Source organism: Ips typographus, linkage group LG7 (assembly GCF_016097725.1).
Source record: "Ips typographus isolate SLU linkage group LG7, UJ_Ityp_2.0, whole genome shotgun sequence".
Taxonomy (NCBI): domain Eukaryota; kingdom Metazoa; phylum Arthropoda; class Insecta; order Coleoptera; family Curculionidae; genus Ips; species Ips typographus.
The window spans coordinates 9,512,269-9,522,130 of NC_138428.1; positions in this window are offsets into that span (position 1 = coordinate 9,512,269).

The window sequence follows — 9,862 nt, forward strand, 5'->3', positions numbered from 1 at the left end:
TGTACCGAAAAGTTACTAGAAAGCTTTTCTGTTCTAAATTGAATGGGGAATTCAAAATTGATTTGCGTTTAATAGAAAAAGAGTGGTGTACATATTTTTTTGCGAAAACATTCAGGAACGTGTTTGATTGAACGCTACTGGCAAAATTAAAAAATGTGTTTTTTATTGCCAAACGTGCCTTATCGTGGACAGTTGACACCTACAAAGTTTAATAAAAATATCTGAGACCGGTTTGAAGAAATAGATCCAAACTTTAACAACCTGCATCTCCATAACGGAACATCTTTGGCCCATGGTTTAGCAAACTAGGGTAATTTTTTACTTTTAATCAAACCATAAAATATGACACATTTATCGTGAAACCCTGTATTTTAGGGTTTGATTAAACGTCAAAAAAAAAACAAGTTTTCTATATAAATCATGATCCAAAAATGTTTCGTTATGGAGGTACAGGGTCTTAAAGTTTTGATAAAAAAAATCTCAATTTATTCTCAAATCGGCTGCAGCAATTTTCATAAAACTTTATATTCAACAAAAATATTCACCAACTCGTTCAATTGGATACCACTGGCAAAATTGAAAAATATCTTTTTTATTGCAAAGCGTGCTCTATTGTTGACACCTACAAAGTTTTATGAACATAGGAATCTGCAGCCCTTTTGAAGAAATAAATAAATTTAGATTTTTTATCAAAACTTTGATACCATGTATCTCCATAGCAAAACATCTTTGGATCATGGTTTATAAAGCAAAGTAGAGTTATTTGGTTATATTTCAATTTTGGTATTTATACCAAAATATGACGTATTTATCGTGAAACACTCTGTAAAAAAATTGAACGCCCTGTAGCATCTAACGCAAATTTATTTGCGTAAATCTAATTTGTGCTCCCTGTACAAACATAATTGGTAATACAGAAAATTTTATATCACAGTTTTATATCAAATATTAGTAAAACCTCGAGGAAAACTATTAGGTTGAAGTATAGACATTAACATAAAACTTTTAAAAAAAATACTACCTAGTATCTACAAATGTATTAAAAAATATAAGGTTCTATTTAAAATAACTAATAAAAAACTAATGCCTGGTTTATACCCCCAAATTAAAAAAATTAATTAAATGTAAATTTGTACTGGGTGACCCAATAAGACTGTTCCTCGACCATATCTCGGGAACCGTTCGTCGTATGACTTAGGGGTAAAAATTTTTTTAGGTTAATCGGCCCTGACGAATCGCTGGAGAATATTTTAAAGTTCTAAAAATGACCACCAGCGGCCGTAACTGCCAGCTTAAATTTTTAAATTGCATTTTCTATAAATTTTACACAATAAACTAGAATTTTCTTTCCACATTTTTAAAGCGAACCAATTTATCTATTATTTTCGTAAAACACAAATTTCTGTTATTTCAAAAACAAAGATGGTATGGGGTGTTCAATTGTTTTTGCAATAACCTGCTTTAACTTCTTAACAGTTTGACCAATTTCAACAAATTTGGTATTGTTGAAAAGAGCATTTCTTGGGCATTAAGAATCAACCAAAATATAGTTAATTTAGTTGAATATTTCTCCGCCAGGGGGCTAGTTTTGACACCATAACTCAAATTCCAAAAAAGATAAAAAAATAAATGGTACGATATGACCTTTTTCTTTATGAAAAAGTAGCCAAAGAACATCCAAATAGGTCTGTGAAAACCGTTTTTCAAATTCTGGTTCCTAACCTGAAATATTGAGCAAATTAGATTAATGGATCTTTGAAGGCCAAGGATAGCGCGGTAAATTTCATAAGACTATTAAAAATGTAGCTACATAATGAATAAAATGTTATAGAAGCAATTGTGAGTCTAAATAGAATTCATTTAGGCATTATTTAAAAATACCATATATCATCAGAACATTCATGTTGCTCCAAAGGGACTAAACGTTATACCTTAAGTTAAACCTTCTTTTTAAGTTATACCTTATACTTTTTAATTTATAAATATATTATATTGACATTACAATGCAATAGACAAATTTCGAGAGGAACATTAAAGTGACTTAATAAGTTCAGGATGCATTTAGTCCCTTTGGAGCAAGATGAATGTTCTGACGATATGTGGTATTTTTTAAATAATGCCTAAATGAATTCTACTTAGACTCACAATTGCTTCTATAACATTTTATTCATTATGTAGTTAAATTTTTAATAGTTTTATGAAATTGAGAAAACTTAATTTGACTTGAATGAAAATTTAGTTTAATTTTAATTCGCAGGTCTACATAGACGTAATTAAAAACTTAATTTTTGTCCATAACAACACGTAGTAAACAAAGTAGTTCAGGTTACTTTAGTCTGGGTTGATATCGAGGGGTAGACCGCCGATAATTTTTTGTACACCAAAATGTCTTTTTGCATACGAAATACCTTGAAATGCCTTTAAAATGCCTCACAATGCTTCGATTATACCTCATAGTGATAATGCCTTAAAAAAACTGCCTAAAATGCCTCTAACTGCTTTGAAATACATCAAAATGCCTTTAAATTATTTAAACTGCCTTAGGATACCTTAAAATGTTTAAACATTTGTTGCTTTCTTAAATACAGACATAGAAACAGTTGAAGTAATTTAAATTTAGACAGTAATAAAATTGTAAGAACTATAGGTCACATGACTTGATAATTCAATTTTTGAACTTGCAACATTGTAAAGGCTAGTTGACATTGTCAAAAACAGTCACGTGAAGTTCAAAACGCAGTTTAAACTTTGAAAAATGGTAAATTAAATTTAAACAGTTGTTAAAACTTAACTTGCAAAATACACGTTACGTGACGTTGAAAATGCAATTCTGCATGTTCTTTCCACACTGTAAAGGTCAGTTGACATCTGTCAAAATTAGTCACATGACCTTTAAAATGTGGTTTAAAATTAAAAACTTTGGCAAATTACATTTAGACTATTTTAGACAGTTGTAAAAGCTGAAATTGTAAAATACACGTTGTGCGACGTTAATAATACAATTTTGAGCATGCAACAATGTAAAAGCCAGATGACACCTGTTAAAAACAGTCACGTGACCATAAAAATGTAGTTTAAATGTTGAAAAATTGGTAAATTTTTATAATAATTTGTAATGAATCAGGGTTCAGAGGATATATATCCAGTGATATATATCATGATAAATATCATGATGAATATCATGATATATATCTTGATATTTACAGCTTGATATATATCCGATATATTCAATATTTTTATTAATTGAATAAAAACAGGTTTCAGTTATTCAAAGCATCAAAAAATTATTCAACAAGGCCAAGAGTATCAAGAATATTAAGTAAGCTTTACTGAAGGATGGCAAAGTTTGGTTTTCTAATTTGTCTGAGATTAGTAAAGCTGTTACTGTTCGCGATGCACGGAAAAGGTACATTTTCTCGACAATGAATCAGTCGAGAAATAGATAGTTTTCAGAGTCGCATAATAAAAAGTTTATTTTTTTTTGTCTAGAAATAATATAAGTTATTATAAAAGGATTTGTGTTAAAAGAAAAGATAGCTTAAGTAAGCATAAAACAAAACAATTTTTTTAGTTTTTTATATTTTTTATAGCTAAGTATATGAAGATTGAAAATGATATACCAGGTGTCCAAGAGCACCCTGGACATAGGAGATTAACATGGGAAAACGGTTTTGATTTTTTTGCGCCTGTACGGTTCATTTAATGGAAAAACGCTTTAGATAAAAGTTGTAGTGCACATTTTCGGCTATCAACTTGTAATTTTTTCAATACCGTAGATTTGACCATTAAGACGAAAAACGGATCTAAAATTCGGAAATTTTAAATCTCCCGCCAAGCGGTCGTTAAGGAAAGTTTATATCCGGTCGTGCTACCAACCTTTCAAAATCATAACAAATCGTTGTCAGTCATTCTGTAATCAAACATTCAAAACAAGTTTATTTAGTAATAATTTTGAGTTACTACCCACATACTGCGCAGAAAATACAAAGAAATCGTGATAAAAACACTTTATCGGTAGCCACAGCCCAAAAATCTGGTAAGTTGCATTCATAACCTCATTCAATGTCTCTACTAAACTTATTTACTTTGTAGCAAAATTCTTAAAGAAAACACTGGTTTTGCTTGCAAATATTTAATGAGGATGACCGAATCACCTATCTCAAGCCTCTTCATAACACTACCAAACGATTTAAAGTGATGAAAACAGTGGACAATGAAGATCTTTGAAGATAAGTTTCCTACTGTACAGGGACAACAACAAAGGGGCCAAATACTTCCTTCAAAAGTGGTGTGATTTAGTTTCAATGTGCTTAACTTCATGGACTATCATCAGCGTGGGTCTTCACCAGTGTTGCAACTAAAACTTAAAATGATTCAGTGTTGATATCTGACTTAAATCTCAAAATTTGATGTGCCTGTGAAATGTGAATAATCTTAAACTGGCTATAAAACCTCTGAGAAACCCCTTCTGAGAAGAGAATATGGACTTACACAGTCAAATTATCAGTCAGGTGACAAAACTTTTTGTATATGGGTAGGTATTGTCGAAAAACCAACTTTTCAATTGAGCTATCTACATGAGCTGTTCTATTCTAGGTTTAATTATTAACATTATAATTGTGTTCCTTTTTCCACACACTCAATTGTTCCAAATAAAACTTTGTACACTGAACGTTTGTATTAATTATTTATTCACAGTTCAAGGTACAGTATACATTTTCTTCAAGTGAAAAGCTTAGGTACAATAGGTGGCAAAGAAAACTGGTCTTACCACATAAACAGTGATTGTTCCACAGATTGAATGTGAGTGGGTGAACCTGTCACCATACAAACTATGCTAAAAACAACTTTGTCTTACTAACCTAATGTTTGTTTGGATAATAGTGGAGTTCCAAATTAGCAAAGGTAGGTGAAATGTAGTGATTGAAAGTCTCTAAAGAGAAACAATTTACTTCTAATTCAATACACCATTTCACAGGACATATTTTTACTAATCAAATGTTAACTCGAGTTACACATTACTTGCAAATAAACTATTTTTGGTTAGTAGACATTTTACAAGTATCCTTGTAGGTGAATGATGTTCAAGTTAACTAATGGAGCTAATTAAATATCAGTACTTACCTTACCCTGTAGAGATGGGAAAAAACATTGACAATCAGTTATAAAAAATGCCTCTTTATTAACATCATACAATGTAAAACCTATGGTGTGTTGATAACACTATGGTGTGTTGATAACACTACAAAACAAAAGGATACAATAAAACTATCAGTCACATAGGTCACTAAATTGCACCACTTTTGAGGGAAGTATTTACCCTCTTTTGTGGTCCCTGTATAGTAAAGCAACTTATCTTCAAACATCTGCAGGCCTTCCTAGTCCATTGTTTTTATCACTTTAAATCGTTTGGTAGTGTTATGAAGAGGTTTGAGATAGGTGATTCGATCATCCTCATTAAATATTTGCAAGCAAAACCAATGTTTTCTTAAAGAATTTAGCTACAAAGTAAATAAGTTTAGTAGAGACATTGAATGAGGTTATGAACGCAACTTACCAGATTTTTGGACTGTGGCTCCTGATAAAGTGTTTTTATCATGATTTATTTGTATTTTCTTCGCAGTAACTTCGGTAGTAACTCAAAATTATTACTAAATAAACTTGTTTTGAATGTTTTGATTACAGAATGATTGACAACGATTTGTTATGATTTTGAAAGGTTGGTAGCACGACCGGATATAAACTTTCCTTAACGACCGCTTGGCGGGAGATTTAAAATTTCCGAATTTTAGATCCGTTTTTCGTCTTAATGGTCAAATCTACGGTATTGAAAAAATTACAAGTAGATAGCCGAAAATGTGCTTTACAACTTTTATCTAAAGCGTTTTTCCATTAAATGAACCGTACAGGCGCAAAAAAATCAAAACCATTTTCCCATGTTAATCTCCTATGTCCAGGGTGCTCTTGGACTCCTGGTATAAGAAACTGTTAAAACTAACAAGCCCTAATAAAACCTGTAGTTTTTATCTTGTAAGGGGTACCAAGATTTGTACCAATAAAACAGCTTATTATAATGAAGGCTATACATTTTATTCCTCTACTTCAAATTCATCTGGTTCAATAAAAATTTCATCAAAAATGTCATTGCATGAAATACACATATTATGTAAAACACATGAGGCTATCACACAATTTGTAATTAACTGCAAGTCAGTGTTTTCAAAACTTCTGATTCGACGAAATCTGCTTTTGAGTAGACCAAAAGCATGTTCTATAACAATTCTGGTGGCAGAATGTATATAATTAAATTGTCTTTGATCTTCTGATAGATGTCTATTGTCTTTATATGGAGTTACTAGCTACCTTCTGGCCGGATATGCTGAATCACCTAGCAAACAATAGTTGCCATAGAAAAGAGCATCATAATTTTCTTCAGCCAAATTGTAGATTGCAGATCTGCGCAACATTCTGGCATCATGCATGGAACCTGGTTCTCCAGCTTTTATGCTTACAAAAGCCTTCCTAGAATCCACAATTCCCTGCAGAAGGATGCTATGATAGCCTTTTCTATTAACATAATCTTGCTTATTCTGCAAAGGACGCACAATCTTCAAATGACTTCCATCCACTGCCCCAATAATGTTAGACAATCCTTTTTTTAATAGAAATCGTTGGGAGTCTATCTCAGCTTCTTCTCTGTTTGGCCATTTTATATGGTCATTACTTATCTCAACTAAATATTGCAAAACTGCACTTATAATTCGATGAACTGATACTACTGATGAGTGTGAACTACTGATAGTCACATTGAATCTATCAGATATTAAGTACAGGTCTCACCATTTTTCAAAATAGAAAAATATTATCTACCAATTATCTTCTGACATGTACTTCGATTTAAACGGAAGTGTTGCTTAAATTCCAGCTCTGAATAGGTTTCTATTGTATTCATGTAGTCCACAATTCTTCTGCGTTTTGTTCGAGGCTGGTAATCTTCTTCCTCGTCTTCTTCTGAAGAAGAGGAAATCGTACCAGAATCTTTTAAAAGCTCTTCCTAAAATCCATATTAAAACTCAGAAGATGTTATATTGTTTTTGATTTGATTGATAGCTTACCAAAATAAAATCATCCATTTATAACAAAAACGAAAACAATAATATTAAATTAAATTAAAAAGATGTCTGCATTTTGACTTTTGTATAACACTTTTGACATAACAACTTCCAAAGAGCCAGCACATGTTCTTTCGTCTTCCGAAAATGAATCATGTTTCTAAGGATTTCGATCGAATCCTAAAATCATGGTCGCGAAACATGATTGGAATTGAGTGTCGAAAGAAAGCGGCTCTAACCTTACTTAAACTTTGATGTTTTGTTAATGATTATGTATGTGGGGCACGTTGTTGGTGAGTCGGCATCCCCTTTTTTCCCGGTTTTTTATCGATTATTTCCTTCCTATCAATTTTGACCAATCGCTATCAAGAATTAGTATAACAAATGTAAATTTTAAGTGAAAAAATCACTTAACAACTGTCAACTTAGCTGTCAGCAGTTTCATGCAAGTTTGACAAGTTGCCTGGTAAAAACAAACTTGATGGTTTCTATGCTGTGTTGCTATGTACCGTTACCAACAACAAAAATCACAAACGACGCTTACGAATTTATTAATTTTTCAACTGAAACTCAAAATGAATCAGTTTGGAAATGTTTCCGAAAGTAAAATATTGTTCCACTAAATACTCAGGAGACTCACACATCGATCTGGAAGCAATTTGAATTTGGAATGGATTGGATGATTGGAATTTTGCCAAGCAAAAAATTACCAATTACTCCAGATAACAACTACAGGACAGGCGAGCTAAATTTAATCTTCAAGGACTGGGCATGGAACATGCGTAAAGCTAATGGAAAAGACTATAAAGAAAAGTGTGTAAAAGTAATGTGGAATATCGTTGCCAAAAAACTACAGGAAAAATATTTTCAAGAATTTAATATCGTGTACGACCCATTCCACGACATTACCTTTAAGCCAGGTAGAGACGCTCGAAATGTGAAAAGGAGAAGTCTCGAGAAACATGAAGAAAAATGGAAAACAAGTTCAGCTTCTTTAAATATTGACGAGTACTACAAGATGGTGTCCTTATGGGATGAGACAACTCCAACCGGGTTGCAGCGTAAATTTTACTTTATTGCAGTAGTTGAGCTTGCTTGGAGAGGCGGAGAAGCGGCTCGTTGCTTAACAGAACATTTTAAAGAAGAAACTGATAATTATGGGATCAAAACAGGTGAGATCTTGCTTTTTAATTTTGCATCAAAATCTGTAACTATTTATTGTAATTTGGCACAAAAAACGCTTATATCAAAACAAAATATGTGCGCATACTTTTTATCTTGGCATAAAATCTGTTTTCGCAATTTTTTAATGTCTTTTTTGCAATACCTTGTATAAATCACGTTTGTCATTTTTTAGCATCCAAAATTTGCTAGCTATACTCTTTTTGTAATAAAATCAAAAACGATATATAACCACAAAAATTCCTTTTGCTTTTCCGAAAAAATTAAAAGCTACATAAATCTACTTTAAAATCACACTACAAAAAAGATATTTTGACATTTAAGTTAAATTATGTATCCCTTGTTTCAGGAAGGATTCAGTACAATACAGTCTTCAGCAAAACTGCACAAGGTGGTGCAAAAAATCTGTGCGATAGGAAGTGGCTTGTTCTCCTAATTCAAAAAACCCTGAGTTTTGTCTGGTACGTTTGTACAAATCCCTGTTGGACAAACGAACGTCTAAAATAACAACAAATAGATTGTTTTTGACACCAAATTCAGCATGGCAGTCCAATCGTAACACTGGATGGGTTAAAAACGTTCCTGTTGGAAGAAATGAACTATTAAAATGGACAAAAGACGCAGCGCAAAAAACCGGTGTGATCACGAAAGAAATTAAAATATCTAACCATTCTATGCGATCAACTGCTGTTACTAATCTTGCAAAGGCCGGTGTAGGCGAGCAGCAACTCATCAAAATCACAGGACATTCTAAAGCTGCGTCTATCCCACCATATCTACAAATGGACAGTCAACATCATTCAAGTATCATTACTGCTTTAAGAACCGTCCAAAATAATGTACCATCTACAAGCTGCGAAGCTCCCTTGAAAAAACAGAAAATAGACACTTCTTCGAGCCAACACCATCAATCGTTTGACACTCCTCACAGCAACATAGAGAATAGTGCTACTACAAAAATAATTAAAAACAATCTAACCGATATGGCTAACAATACTCCTGTAACCTACAATAATTGTAATTTTTATATTAATTGTAATTTAAAATGAGTTTGAAGTAATTACCCTTTCTGGCTTGAAAGTTATGGTTCTTATTAAGTATTGTTTTAATTTAAAACAAATGTTGTATTAAAATAAAATGTTTATTTAACTCAGGAAATAATCTTACCAAATATCCCTCGTGCATCTAATTTTTCCTGTGGAAATACTTAGAAACTCGATTTTCCGAATTTTTCCGGAAAAATTAAATGCACTAGGGATATTACCCCCGATTATTTCCTTCCTATCAATTTTGACCAATCGCTATCAATAATTAGTATAACAAATGTAAATTTTAAGTGGAAAAATCACTTGTCAACAACTGTCAACTTAGCTGTCAGCAGTTTTTCCGGAAAAAAAATCGAAAAAATTGCACACTCCTCACAACAACATAAAGAATAGTGTTACCCTTTCTAGCTTGAAAGTTATTGTTCTTATTACTTATTGTTCTTATTGTTTTAATTAAAATAAAATGTTTATTTAACTCAGGAAATAATCTTACCAAATATCCCTCGTGCATCTAATTTTTCC